The 13840-nt window shown below is 35.5% G+C and overlaps 1 long non-coding RNA gene across 1 annotated transcript in view; it reads left to right on the forward strand.

Moving 5' to 3' along the window:
- The window catches only part of LOC106041755 (uncharacterized), a 73550-nt gene extending 61443 nt beyond the window's left edge, over window positions 1-12107 (forward strand). The window contains exons 6-7 of the long non-coding RNA XR_010831196.1: window positions 1582-1621; window positions 9532-12107. This is a non-coding gene — a long non-coding RNA (uncharacterized lncRNA). The remainder of the gene's footprint in view (window positions 1-1581; window positions 1622-9531) is intronic.
- Window positions 12108-13840: the final 1733 nt, after the last annotated feature.

Below are 13840 nucleotides of genomic sequence, written 5' to 3' on the forward strand. Positions count from 1 at the left end.
AAATAAAATAAAAAAATAAAATAATAAAAAATAAAATAATAAATAAAATTCCACCACTGATTCCAAAGTGAATTGGACAGGGATTCATAATTTCATATTATGCTTTATGTCACATACTGAAGTGTACTAAACAGTTTGTTTTAATGAGGATAATTATATTTCATTGTAAACCTAAATCTTTATCAAGTATACCATTCTGAGAAGCAAGGTTCATAAAAAGCAAGTAGGAAAATTTGTGCTACATACATAAAAATAAAGATGTGTAACACACTTCACTGTATGAGAAAGACTGAAAATGAGGTCAGTGAGGTGAGGGTTTACTTGTTCATTTTAAATGAGTTAGAGACTATGAAACATTTTTTTTCTTTCTTTTGATATATTAAATTAATAATAATTAAACTAAAATTTATGAAGAAGTTCTTTAGCCAAAGACTTTCTTACTACATGACACTTCAAACACTGACTACAGTAACAGTCACAACAAGGTAGTTTACTGTATTCAAAGTAACCTTGTCAAACATGAAGACTCATACTATGCCCAAATGACACAGTTGGTAAGGTAGATACTTTAATAAAAATGATTTCTTACCTTAGTCCTGAAAGGTAGCAACATCTTTCAAAAAGAAGCCAAATAATTAATAAACATAAAATAAATAAAATCATAATAAAATGTGAAATTCCTGTAAGTTTAACAAGAATACCAAGTTTTAGTTAAAATCCCACTTCTACTGCATAACCTGTACCCATACAAAATAAATAAGGGTTGCTCATCTCTAGCTGCTTAATAATTTATGTTTTCCTCATTTTATTTTGAAGATTAAAGCTCAGGGTGCATTTCAGGGAATAAAACATGCATTGCAATGATACCCAAGCTAGTTCGGGTCTCAGAAGCAGCAAGCCTTTTATCATCACAATCCCCACAGCCCAATTAGCAGCCCTGTTGTAGCAATTACATAGCATTTCAGTTAGGCTAGTTAACCTTGCTGCTGCGCATTAACGTGTATTACATTAATGCAACTACACAGAAACTGAACGAGTTAGGCTATCCAGACACTGTAGTGCTCAGAGGTGCACTCTGACACATTGGCACCTTCTCATTCAATGAGCATAAAACAGATTTAATTTGATGTGAGAAAAACATTCACTGGGATGAGCTGAGATAGTCGTCATTTTGTTACACAAAGAATACATTCAGCAATGACTGAGGGACTTAAACCCCCATGAATCCAACAAGATAGTATACTTTTGAGGCTAGAGAAAGTTAAACCAAATTTCAATAATCCTCAGACAGAGGGAGGAAACAAACTAGAATCTCTTGCTCTCTGTTACTCTAACCACCGAATAATCAAATCAGATTGATATTACCATCCTTTCTTCTTGGTCTCTTCAGCCCAAATCTCTGTGATTCAAGTCTGAGAAACCCAGCCAGATACTCAGATCTGAAAAATGAGTGGCAATTAAAGCCACTGTTCATTTAGAAGTTTCTGCACAGTTCTGTGGGTGTTGTGTGGCAATAAAAATGCTTAAGAATTGCAGTATCCAGAAAGTACTCAAATGTTTATCACTTTCCTTTCTTTTCAGGAGAACAATCCTGACCAAAAAAAAGAATCTTTCTGCTAATGTGAGTAACTTTTGTTAGTGACTTGAACAGCAATGTTCTCCCTGGGTCCCCTAAGCTTTCCTTAAGTCTCAGACCAAAATCATCTTTGTCCAATATCTATTTTGTCAGAACTTGGATTAGTTAATGCTAGACACTCCTTTTCCTTGTCCTTTCTCAAAATAAAAGTGTTCCCAGCAGGTTAAGTCAAGAAAACCTGGTCATTTTCATGTATGCATTGAGGCAAAAAAAAATGCTATCAGCTTTACAAAATCATGTAACTTTTCATAATGGAGCCTTTTTTTTGGGGGGGGGGGGGGGGCGGGGGGGGCGGGGCGGAGGGAGTAAATTGATCATTTACAAATTAAGGTGACAAAATTCAAAAATAGCAAGGCAAACGAGAAATTACTGGTCTTCATGATTTCAGTAGAGCTCTACTTAAATTAAATACATGTTGAGGCATTTGTTATTATTACTGATATGACTGGCAAGATCCGGAATGGTAACAGTTTGTTATTTACAGAACTGAAACAACCACCCTATGGGGCAGGTCTATTAAAATACCATTTTTTTCAATACTTCACATCTCCTTGATGTCATAAAACAAACTATGTGCAGCAAATACAAAAATAGTAGGATTTATTTTAGACTAATGTACTATTGCTAGCATTTACTTAAAACCAGCTTTCATTTATTTCTGGCATTTGCTGTAGCTCAAGTTTGCATGGAAAGCAAATACTCGAGGCCATGCCAAACTAGACACTGCTGATCATTGCCAGGATAAGCACTACAGATGCATCTTTTAGTTCCAGAAAAGTCTGATGTACTTTTGCCTTTATTTGATGCTCTGCATAAGTAAAGGCCTGTTTGGATTGCTTTCCATTCAAGATACACAAAAATTATAACTAACACTGGTAAAACTGCTTCCAAAACCAGTTGGAATTCACTCTCACTTACTGATATCTTGAATGGGAATGTTTGTTGCTGTTTGCTATTGTGCTACAACTTGGTATGCATAATGCCTTCGTGCGTTAATGATAACAGGATCATTTATTGGACTTACCTGTATCATTTATCTATGAGTTTATTGATGTAAAAATATCTCATGAGTAAAATATACAGAATCAGGCAACATTACAAAGATCTATAATACCTACAAAATTCTACATGGCAGAAAGACAAGCTCATTCCATATCGAGCTTATCAGAAAAAAACAAAAAAAAAAAAATACACAGTAACATTCTACTAAAAATAGATTGTGTCTACAAATGAATAAACACCTTACCTCTAAAAAGATTAATAACACACTTTATTCAAATTAAATTACTTATAATCTGAACCTAACCATAATTTAAATATTTTTGCTTAAAATACTAGCGCTACAACAGTTCCATAAACAGAGGTGATTAATTTAAAACTCAAGATCATTCTGATACAATACATATTATTTAACTATTACCATGAACCCCTGTTCAGTGATTTGGAATTTATGGTTGCATGCAAACTATAGTTTCCAAAGATTTACCATTTAAAAGGTGATCTTCAAAGAAACTTTTTTAAATCTTCAAGAATTTTCTCCTAGCATATACCCAAGGCAAACAATTTGTTTCTAAACTGATTTTTGCCCACATTTATCATTTGCAAGATATATATTCAGTCTCCTTGCCATGACTGTAATAAAGCAGGAAACCAATAAAAATACAGCTGAAATTTTACATAGGTGCACGGAGGCGCTCAGGAAGATGAAGATGAATGTCCCAAATAGCAATGGCATGTTTAGATTTAACTCAAGGACAATAAATGTGATTTACACTGTTTTCATTGAGCTTGCATCAGTCCTGTGATAATTTATATCAACTGCAATAACATTTATCACTTTGGAAGTTTACCTTCTCTATTTTGTGGAAAAATAAGTCAGTTTATTGGTGCCTTTTAGTGAAACAGTATGTTTACCTCTTCTATGTTTGTTTTTTGTTTCTGTTTTTTGTTTCTTTTTTTTTTTTTTCAACCAGTAGATAAAATGCTGTATAGTAGTTTTAGAGGAACACTTTTATAGGTTGCTTTCTGTCAAAATCCTACAAGATCGTATTAGCTTAAATATTCAAAAGCATCATACTGTGAATTGAATTCTTTGGCCATCATGAATAACAATAGCTCAAAATTCTAACTTCTATAAAGTCTCTGTACTAGAGACTAATTTTGCATTTATGACAATCTGTCTATTTCTCTCATTTTACTACAAATGTAGTGGTGAAAACAGGATTTAAAATAAATAAATAAATAAAGCAATTTCATATGAAAAAGTAGGATTTATATACACATCTTATAAGAGAAATATTAACATCCTTTGAAGGATTCCTTAGTCTAAAAATGGCAGTGTTAAGGTCTTGAATAAGTCTGGTTGTACAGATTTAGTTTTGGAAGGTCGAGACATACTCTATGCCACCAGGCAGAAAAGGTGCTGAGTTTGACCTTCTCTGTACAGATTCCTATTTTAGAAAAAACAGAAACATAAAGTTATTTGCTTAATTAACCAATGAAGTCAGTCTTGTAAACAGGAATCGTAATAAGTTTACACAATTGATCTGCAGTACAAGAATTATTTGCTGGAGAAATCAATGAATTTTTATTAGTGAATAAATCTAAGCTTATCGTATCTCAGACATTTTTTAGATGGTGAAAGGAACATGTATTTATTGAACAAATTATTCATCTCTCCCTAGCTGCAGACCATAACATCAGTCCTTGTCTATGATGCTTAGCAGTGTAACATTAAGAAGAGCTGCTGAAATATTTCAATAAGAGATCAGTGCAGTTCTTTGTCCACAGAAATAAATAAATAGATAAATAAATAAATAAACTAACTTGTTATTGTACAATCTCTAGGCAGATTTCTTCTTTTTTCTTTTTCTTTTTTTTTTTTTTTAAGGAGAAAAATAACTGTTTTTTTTTCATACTGCTTTATTTCCAGGTAAAAAAAAAAAATTGTTTCGTTTTCCCTTTAAAGGGTTATCTTGAAGGCAGATGGTAAAAACTGTCTTATATTTGATACAACTGAAAAGAAAACAACTTTTTTCATTACTGTGACATCCAGAGTTTGAAAACTCCATGTACACATGTATATGTGATAATCAATACAGAAACAAGTGTATACAGTCAAGTTGTTCAAAGGTTAAATTGCCTCTCCCATTGTGACCCCACAACTCAAACAATACTTTTTCTTTTTTTTAAAAAAAATAATTACTCTCAAGTCTCTTCACAATTCTACTTAAAATGTTGGCATTGCTATGAAGTTAGGCTATTACTATCAGTTAGACTAATAACAGAGTGTAGTATTAGAATTACCTGTGCTAAAGTTTTCCATCACAGAGGAAGTAAATGAACACCACATGTCCTTTCTGAGTGTATTGAAAAATACCCATGGCAGTGTTGACACCATGGAAATCAGGAATGTAGCAGCAGGCTTTTATCTAGTGTTTATTTCCTGAAAAAAATAGTAAAAGTAGGGATTCCAAATACTGTCCCTAAGCAGGTAGCATTTATTAGCGAGTTAGTAACCTGGAAGTATATTTTCCTCTCACTTTAGAATGGAACTGGACATGATTTTAGGAGAGGAAGAGGATTATTTATCCTTCACCCGTCATCTAGCAGCTAACCAGCCTCTAAACTGAAATTTCCAGTCTTTTAATCTCAGTCTGTTTTAACACCACACCAATACTGGAAACAAGTTAAATATGTAAAATGAAAATAAATTCCCTTTTGCAGCTCGGGAGGGAAGCACATAAATGCATACCAAAAAAGAGGCAACAGAAAAAGGACAGAGCAGGAAAGTGTAGGTGTTATTTCCCTGACATCAGAAGTTGCAGAATGAATGCCTCTGGAAGCAGACAAAACACTTGTCTGTGTGTTTTCAACAAGGAGTTGTTGTTCTAAGGAACTGAAAATATTTTCAAAGATGATGGATTTGGGGCAAACTAATCTTCCTTTCTCCCAAATAAGAATTTTATCCCATGACTATTTGGTTTGACCTCAAAAGTATAAAAGTCAAACTGTTCTGTGCTGCACTAAAATGCTCATTGTCATTTCAGTGACAGAAATGGCTTCAGTCTCTGCAACTGCATTGTTCGAAAGAAAGTTTTACATACTGCTGGCATTGCTGTCAAGTTCTGGAGATAAACCAGATGGAAAATTTATAAAGATGGAGCAACACATCATAGATAGCTAGTACAGGTGAAAAAGCAGAAATGTTTTCAGATGCAATATGCCTTCCTCAGACTTAGTAAGATAAAACTTCTCCTTATAAACACACTTTCACAAATGCTGAAGAACTATATGGTTTTTATAGATGCCTATTTTATGGAGCATAAATGAAAACAGACAGGGAAGTCATTATGCTGATTTAGTACCAGTGAAAGGTCCTCTCATCCCAGACAATTCTTCTGAACCAGAAAAGGTTACTTCATATATAGAAATAGAACAAGACACAGGACAGAAAAAATGAGAAAATGAGTTCTCTCAAATTAAAAGAATGTTGTGAAGTTCAAAGCCCAGTTCCTACTGTTCCTGTCTTTTTGCCCACAGCCAAGTTCTGGTATATAATTTTTACTTTAAAAATTTTGCCTTCTGCTTAAATTACTTCTTTTGGATTCCTCCCAACAAATGTTTTGTTTTCAACTGTGTTTTTGTGGTGTGAAAAGCAAAATTTTCAGCTGCAAAAGTTATGAATCACAGAATCACAGAATTGAAAGGGTTGGAAGGGACCTTGAAAGATCATTGGGTCCAACCCCCCTGCCAAAGCAGCTTCCTTAGAGCAGGCTGCCCAGGTAGGTGTCCAGATGGGCCTTGAATATCTCCAGAGAAGGAGACTCCACAACCTCCCTGGGCAGCCTGTTCCAGTGCTCTGTCACCCTCACCGTGAAGAAGTTCTTTCACATGCTGGTGCGGGACTTCCTGTGCTTCATTTTGTGGCCATTACCCCTTGTCCTGTCCCCACAAACCACTGAAAAGAGGTTGACCAAATCCCACTGTCTTCCACACTTAAGATACTTGTAAACATTAAAAAGATCCCCTCTCAGTCTTCTCTTCTCCAGGCTGAACAGGCCCAGGTCTCTCAGCCTTTCCTCATAGGGAAGATGCTCCAGGCCCTGTATCATCATCATGAAATATCTTCAAAGATGAGCAACCATCACCAACATGCAAAATAATTAGGTTTGTGACTGCAGAACTTTTTATGACTGGACTCAGCAACCTTAGAGAACCTTAAGATTGTAGGGTTTCCAAGATACAGATGTGGCCATTATTCACTAGTTCTCAGCTGCAATAAGTATTTAAAAAGTCAAGAGTAGTAAAATGTTCACAGCTATAGAATGATGAAAATGCCTAAATTGCATTCTCGTATAGTGTATATGCCAAAAATATTTGCCATTCCTGTGTAAAATTACTGCTCCAATGGAAAGATTAAGAGGCATTTTCAGGTGGAAATAAGTTATGTGTTTTGCGTTTTTTTTTTTGGTTGGTTGTTTTTTGTGTTTTGTTTTTTTTTTTGAATTCTTCCAACCTCTGAAAAGATTATAATTAAAACAGTGATATTTTTATTTATTTTCATAAGTAGCATTTGATATCAAAGTAGCTGTGCAAGTTCTCATTTACCAGTACTCATTTTAAAATAACTTCACTATCACATTTACAGTTACAGAAAGTAACAACTCTGCACCTTTCCAAAGTAGTTCATCATCATCTTCCTATTTTTCCAAATATTGTTCAAAAATCCAGAGGTCAGAAACAGAGTAAATACAGTGAAATAATATTTAGTTGAATCTGCTTCCTTTTACTTCAGTAAGAATTGCAATCAACACCTGGTAAACTATGAAGCAAATAAATTTAATCACTATTTTAGAATTTCAGTATTTCACAGTATCATATCTTTAAATTCTACTGACAAGATGCAGATGTTCTGGAAAGATTTGCCAAACAGAACCATTGCCCACACTGCTAATAGTCTTATTTAATATTTAATTTGCAAAATGTGTGTTTAGAACTGAGTTACAGAGTGTTTCTTTCATTTTTACCACAGATCACTCCTGGTAACTACCTCAAAAAAATTGCATTGCTTTAAATAGACTATCTATGCCAAACTATGAGATTGTTAAATCTACTCTATCACTTCCAACACGTAAGGAAAGCAAAAGGCTGTATTCTTTTCTTCCTGAATTTGGCAAAATTGTATTGGAACAGAATACAAGGATGGATTTATTTCATGTGGAAATGGAAACAATTGGGAAGAAAGAATAAAAAGGGTAAAATATAAGGAATCACTAAGAGAACTCTAAGAAGATAAACATACTACTAGTGAAGACAGAAATCAGAAATCTTTTTTAATTTCTGCAGCAATTGAAAGTTTATTATTATACTGCTACTATTAGAGAATAAACCCATTCACTTTTTACTTCCTAAAGAACATTTTTGTTCTTAAACAAAAGGATCTAAATTGAAAAGTCATTCCAAAGCAGAAAAGATATCAAGTTTAATTTAAAACCTACCTACATGTTTTTATTATTTTTTGTTGTTGTTTCCTTTAAAAAGACTTATTTTCTGTAGTTGGTACTTACACTAACTCACAGACTAATTTGTTGCTTCTGAAAATCATCTTCCTGCAGAAAGGTTTCATAAAAAGGTTTCTACCAGCTCTATTTAGTTTTTGAGGCATCTAACATCTTCAGAATACTTAAACACATCCCAGGACAAAAGGTTTTTATACTGAATTGATTTTACAGACTAAACACATCACAGACCATTTGTTCCCTGTTTCTTGGTAAATAAGCAGAGGCGATTTCAATCTTTAAGGAATTTCTCTGGGAAAAAAAAAAAATGGACTGAGATTGTTATCAGCTCCATTATAATTAATATGCTTCACACAAGCATAAGACATTCTGTTGGCAAGCTGAAACGTTTTTAACAGCTAATGCATGTGAGAGCATAAGAACATTGTTAAGATTTTAAAAGTTTAATTTGCTCCCATTTTTATAGTTATTATCAATCTGTACCAGGCTCAGTAAAATCTTAAACACATTCACCTAAGTGAAATTGAAGTCCATATTGCCCTGCGACTTCTAGCTTGACCCAAATAGTTTGAAAAGCCTGGCCAAATCTCATCACTTGACTTTTTGTAAGCAAAAGCTGCCACCATCATCACCACTATGCATGTATTTGGACAAGACTGTTTTTAAAGGACTTCAAATTGCCATGATAAGCAGCTGTCCCACCATATTTTCTGCTTCAGGCAAACCAAAGAGTACACAGCAGAGTTGATGTACTGTCTACAAGTCCACAAATGACTTGCAAAAAGTCTATAGTACTAGGGTTTGTTTAGACAGAATACAGATCAATAAATCCTCAGTCTTTTTCTCTATATCCTTCTATATAATGTATCCTAGTTATGTAGACTATTTACACATGCAAACATACCACATAAGTCCTATTTTCCTTTTACCAGTACTCCATAGTAAAGTTCATTTTCACTTATATTGCTTTTCTATGCCACATCTTTCTCCTAGAATTTTCCATGATTTACATTACAGGACCTATATTTTGCTGAAAGGCTAGAACAGAGAAACTTGGATAATAAAGGTAGTAGAGTTATTTCAATGTGTCAGAACACTGGCAGAAAACATTAATAGTAGCGACATAAACAATTTGTCCCAAATGTTCTGACCTAGTTATTTTCAGCTATAGGCTTGATCATTTCAGAAAGGATTGTGAAGTGAGACTCTGAGAGCCTGCTTAAACTTTATCATTTTTGTTGCTTTTCACTATTGGGCTCTGCCCCACTTTGTTTTATTAGCTGCTTCTAAATTTTCAGTAAGTGGTTTTAGAATTGTGCCAGGTTATACATATGTTAAATTGAATCTTTTCTTTTTTTTTTCCCCCCAATGCAGGAAGAGAACAGAGATGTCCCCGAGTTCTGCTCCTGCTTAATGCAATATTTCATTTTAGCACAGATAGAAGAGAATCTGCTACGTCAGTCAAATCAAGGTCTGTTTTAAAACACCACAGTGAAAAAAGAGAGCCTACTTCTGCTAGCTCCTATATTTAAACAAACACATAGATAATTTAATTTAATTTGGACACCATTTCATGCTTTGGAAACCAAGGAGACAATTACCCATAATTTGAAAGAGATTAAAACTAACCCTCCTCAAAAAAAACTTAAAAGCAGCAGGAATAAATCTGCTGAGACACCAGGCAGATAAATCACCTGTCTCATCTCTGTAAATACAAGGAAAAAACCATAGCAACACAGATTCCAGAGGAACCTGTTTTATAAGCTGCAACAACAATCAGTACAACTGCAAGTAACAGAATTAAAGTCAGATTCTCTCCTGGGGTGCCTACTTAAGCCACGCTGATATTAACAAGAGTGTTAAATGATTGGCACACAATAACTCCTGAAATGCATTGACTTAGCACACACCATCATTAAGAGAAAAGCCTTTTACTAATTGTTTTAATCCCCAACATGCTACACATACTACTGCTTTTCACAAAATTCAACTAGGTTTCAGAACAAACCACATCTCCTCTCACCAGATACAGAATCATACAGCATCATACCCAGCTAAAAACAGGCAACAGAAACTCCACAGCTCTGAATTAACCATCAGTCTCCAGAACTGCCAAAAACAAAACACATACCCTTTTCCCAGTGGTCTTAAGCCACTGTCTTAGACAAATTGAGCCGGAGTGGTGCAATGTCTTGCATTATTACATACAATAAAGTAGGAACACTGGCTTTAGCTACATTGAAGTCATAAAAACAAGTTTCTCTGCTAACTCTGATAGGACGCTTTGGGATTTTTCATGGCTTTGAGGGTCAAGTGCTACAAAAAGAAAAGGGAGAATATAACCTAGGGAGACGTCAGGTAACCCTGCAATACTGTCCCTCTCCGTGCCTCTAAATACTTGAATATTTTCAGAAGTTTGGCAGAAACATTTCAGTTGCCAAGCAACCAGAGCTGTAGAAGCAAAGCACTGGTTATCCACTTATTAGTGTATCATTGTAAAAAATATATTTATATATTTATATACATAGTTTATATATATAATATATATATATTACAATAAATAAATCATGATTCCATCTTCTACCAAAAGTGCGAATCTGTTTGAGATTGAGATATCAGCAATTCTTGGCAGAAGAGCTACAGCGGATAGGAATGAAAACATAATTAAACATTTTCTCCATCTCTAGTATAAGCATACACTTGTTAAATTTTAGTCAAAACTAATTCAATCTGTGTAAAGATTACAGAATATAGTTTAAAAAATGAATTTAATGTCTCAATAGAGAAATTCATTGTAAAAGTACCTGTCTAAATACAGATGCTAAGTTCAAGAGAGCTTAATACTTCAGCTAACAACATTTTCTGGATAAGACAACCTTAGATCAGTATAATAATCTAGATCATTTCTGAAGAATGAGTCTGTGAGGAGAGGGTAGGAAAAAGTTGATCAATAAACGTATACAAATATATGCATGTATATATAGGTAGATAGATGTGTGTGTGCATGCAATAAATACATTATACAAGCACACATACCACCAAGATACTGGCTCTACTGAAAACAGTGATAACAGCTACTGGATGCAGATACATAAATGCAGATAAAAGGAAACATTTAGCTTTTCTTTTTAAGATATAATCTGCTCTCAGCAAGCAAACTTTAACAAGCATAGCTTTTTTGAGTGCTTAAATCTGTGATTTTGGAAGCACAACTCTTTTCTTTCTGTAGCTTTTGAAAGTCTTATCCTTTTCTCCAGTTCTCCAAATGGATACGCTATAAAGGAATTGCACAAGCACAACAGAATCCAAAGGACTGCATGCACATTGTATACAGCATATATGTATCGCTATTTCAGAAGTTTAAAACAACGACAACAGAAGCAGAGAGGATTGTTTCTTGCCTCACAAAACAATTGGAAGAGGCTTAAAATTTTTGAAGTGATACAATTCAGTTCTCAGATGTCTGGTTAGTTTGGACCAAAATGGGATAAATTAGTCAATCCAGGTTCATGTTAACTCCAGAATTACTACACTCTACAAGATCAGTTAAGAAGTCAATATCTCAGTAACTATATTTACTATTATTCACTAAATTTAAGCAAAATGCACTGGATTTGTCCATTTATTGCTGACAGCTGCCATGAAAGACACCTTCCATGTTAACAAGTGAGACTCTCCTGAAATAATATAGGCATTCTCTTTCACTTGTTCAGTTTAAGTTAGAATTGCTTTAGATAGAATTTTAAAATAATATAAAAGGATATTATATTTGAATTACATATATTTATATATCTTAAGTCCATATTAAACATAGACATTAATATTTTTATATTCTAATATATTGAAAATAAAATCCTTTATGAGAAGGCATATAGGAAACTGCAAGTGAGAAAGGACTGCCAAGAGAAACATCAGCACACAGTACTGAACTTTGCAAGTTATAAATAAGTTAATATCTCAGAAATCCATGAGTATGACCCCTGTCCACAGCCCCAGTTCTGAACACAAAAGACCCTCACTAAGACCCCACTCACAGAAGACACTGGTGGCTCGTGTGGCAAGGGAGGCTACTTGCTCCAGCCGCCAAGGACCTGTTCCACGGACTCCAGCTTCTCCTTAATGGAGGGCGAATAAATCCACCCCACTGTGCCATGCCAGCCTTTCACAGCAGTCTTGGCCAGCTGTAGGGTAAGCCATGTTCACTAGAGGCTACCTCTGGAGGGTCTTCAAGCTGAGACAGTTGTCTGGACCAGAAAAAGTCTCTTTTCTGAGTGAGTGGGAGGAAGAAAGACAAAGGCTTTTGTTCACATGAAGCTTCATCATCCACTCAAAGCCCAGCAGATCCTGTGTGAAGAGAACACGGAGAACGACCATTTCTATGAGAAATGGTGGGGCAAAACAAACCTTTTACTCGCCCTCAGGCTCATCCTTCTTGGATGTAGTAGAGGTAGTGGAGTCATGTTTGATGATTTTAAGAGTTCATAGGTTTCCTGGAGTCTTGGTTTCTCCTGATTCAGTGGCCAATGGCACCCAGCTCCACATTTGTTTCCAGAGAAGCCCCTCCACTACTCTTGGCTCAAAGCCCAACCTCAGCTGAAGCACACCAGGAGAAACATCAGACATAACTTGACACAGTGGAAGAGGAGAAAGATAGAAGCATGGAAAGGAGTCTGCCAACATGAGGATGAACCAAAGACTAGGGAAAAAAGTTGATGAGCAAGAAGGCAGCTGCCGGTCCTTTCCCTACCTCCCGCTTCACCATGGCCACCTTTTGGGGAGCCACCTTCCATGCTCTCTCTCCAGCCCACACTGGGACCCACACTCCCCTTTCCTAGGCAGCTAGGGCCTGCCCAAAAGCCAGGCTCAAAATTTGGTCCTTCAGTAATCCCTGTTCCCTTCCTCCAGTGAGGGCCTCTGGCCACCTCAGATGAAGGATGAAAAGGAGCTGCTAGAAATAACTGGGATAGACCAGGGAAAGGAGGAGGTCGCAGAAGATCATACATGGGACCCTAACATAAGCATCCATGGAGACCTCATGGAGGTCCTGGGTGCTCTGCTGGTGCTCACCCAAATATCCAACTTCACATGACACACAAGCTCTAATGCTGCTCTGCCTCTTACATCATTTACTCATATATTCTGCTAAATCTCACAGAATTGCATTAACTCTTTGCTGTCCTCATGCTGGGAAGAAGTGGGGAGAGCACAAAACTTGAAACATTTGCCTCTGCTCTCATCTTCCTTTTCCTCTTTGAAGCCAAACATAAAATGTTTTAACTCTTTCGAAGATAAACAAAGAAGACCAGTTTCCTAGCAACAGAAATTGCTGCAGAGCTCTCTGACGTCTCTCCTGGGTGTTTTCAAGGCTTTGCCCATTTACTAACATCTGAATAAAAGTACTCACATCATGTTATCATGATTTGTTCAAACAAGGACAAACCTACATTGCTTTTCAGCACTGAAGATGCGGTAACACATGGAATTAAAAGACTTCATATTCCTTCAAAAAATAGCATAGAATTTTCTTTCAAAATTGCAGAAAAAAACAGGTAGATAACATATCGAGAAGGCACAAGCAGCTTTATTTCATTGAAGCATAGTGTACTACCCACAATTTACAAAACCAAGCATGCGCTATTTCAAAGCACAAACCTAGCAATACCTTGAATTGCTGAGCAGTTAA

The sequence above is a fragment of the Anser cygnoides genome, chromosome 4 (assembly GCF_040182565.1).
Source record: "Anser cygnoides isolate HZ-2024a breed goose chromosome 4, Taihu_goose_T2T_genome, whole genome shotgun sequence".
In the NCBI taxonomy this organism is placed as follows: domain Eukaryota; kingdom Metazoa; phylum Chordata; class Aves; order Anseriformes; family Anatidae; genus Anser; species Anser cygnoides.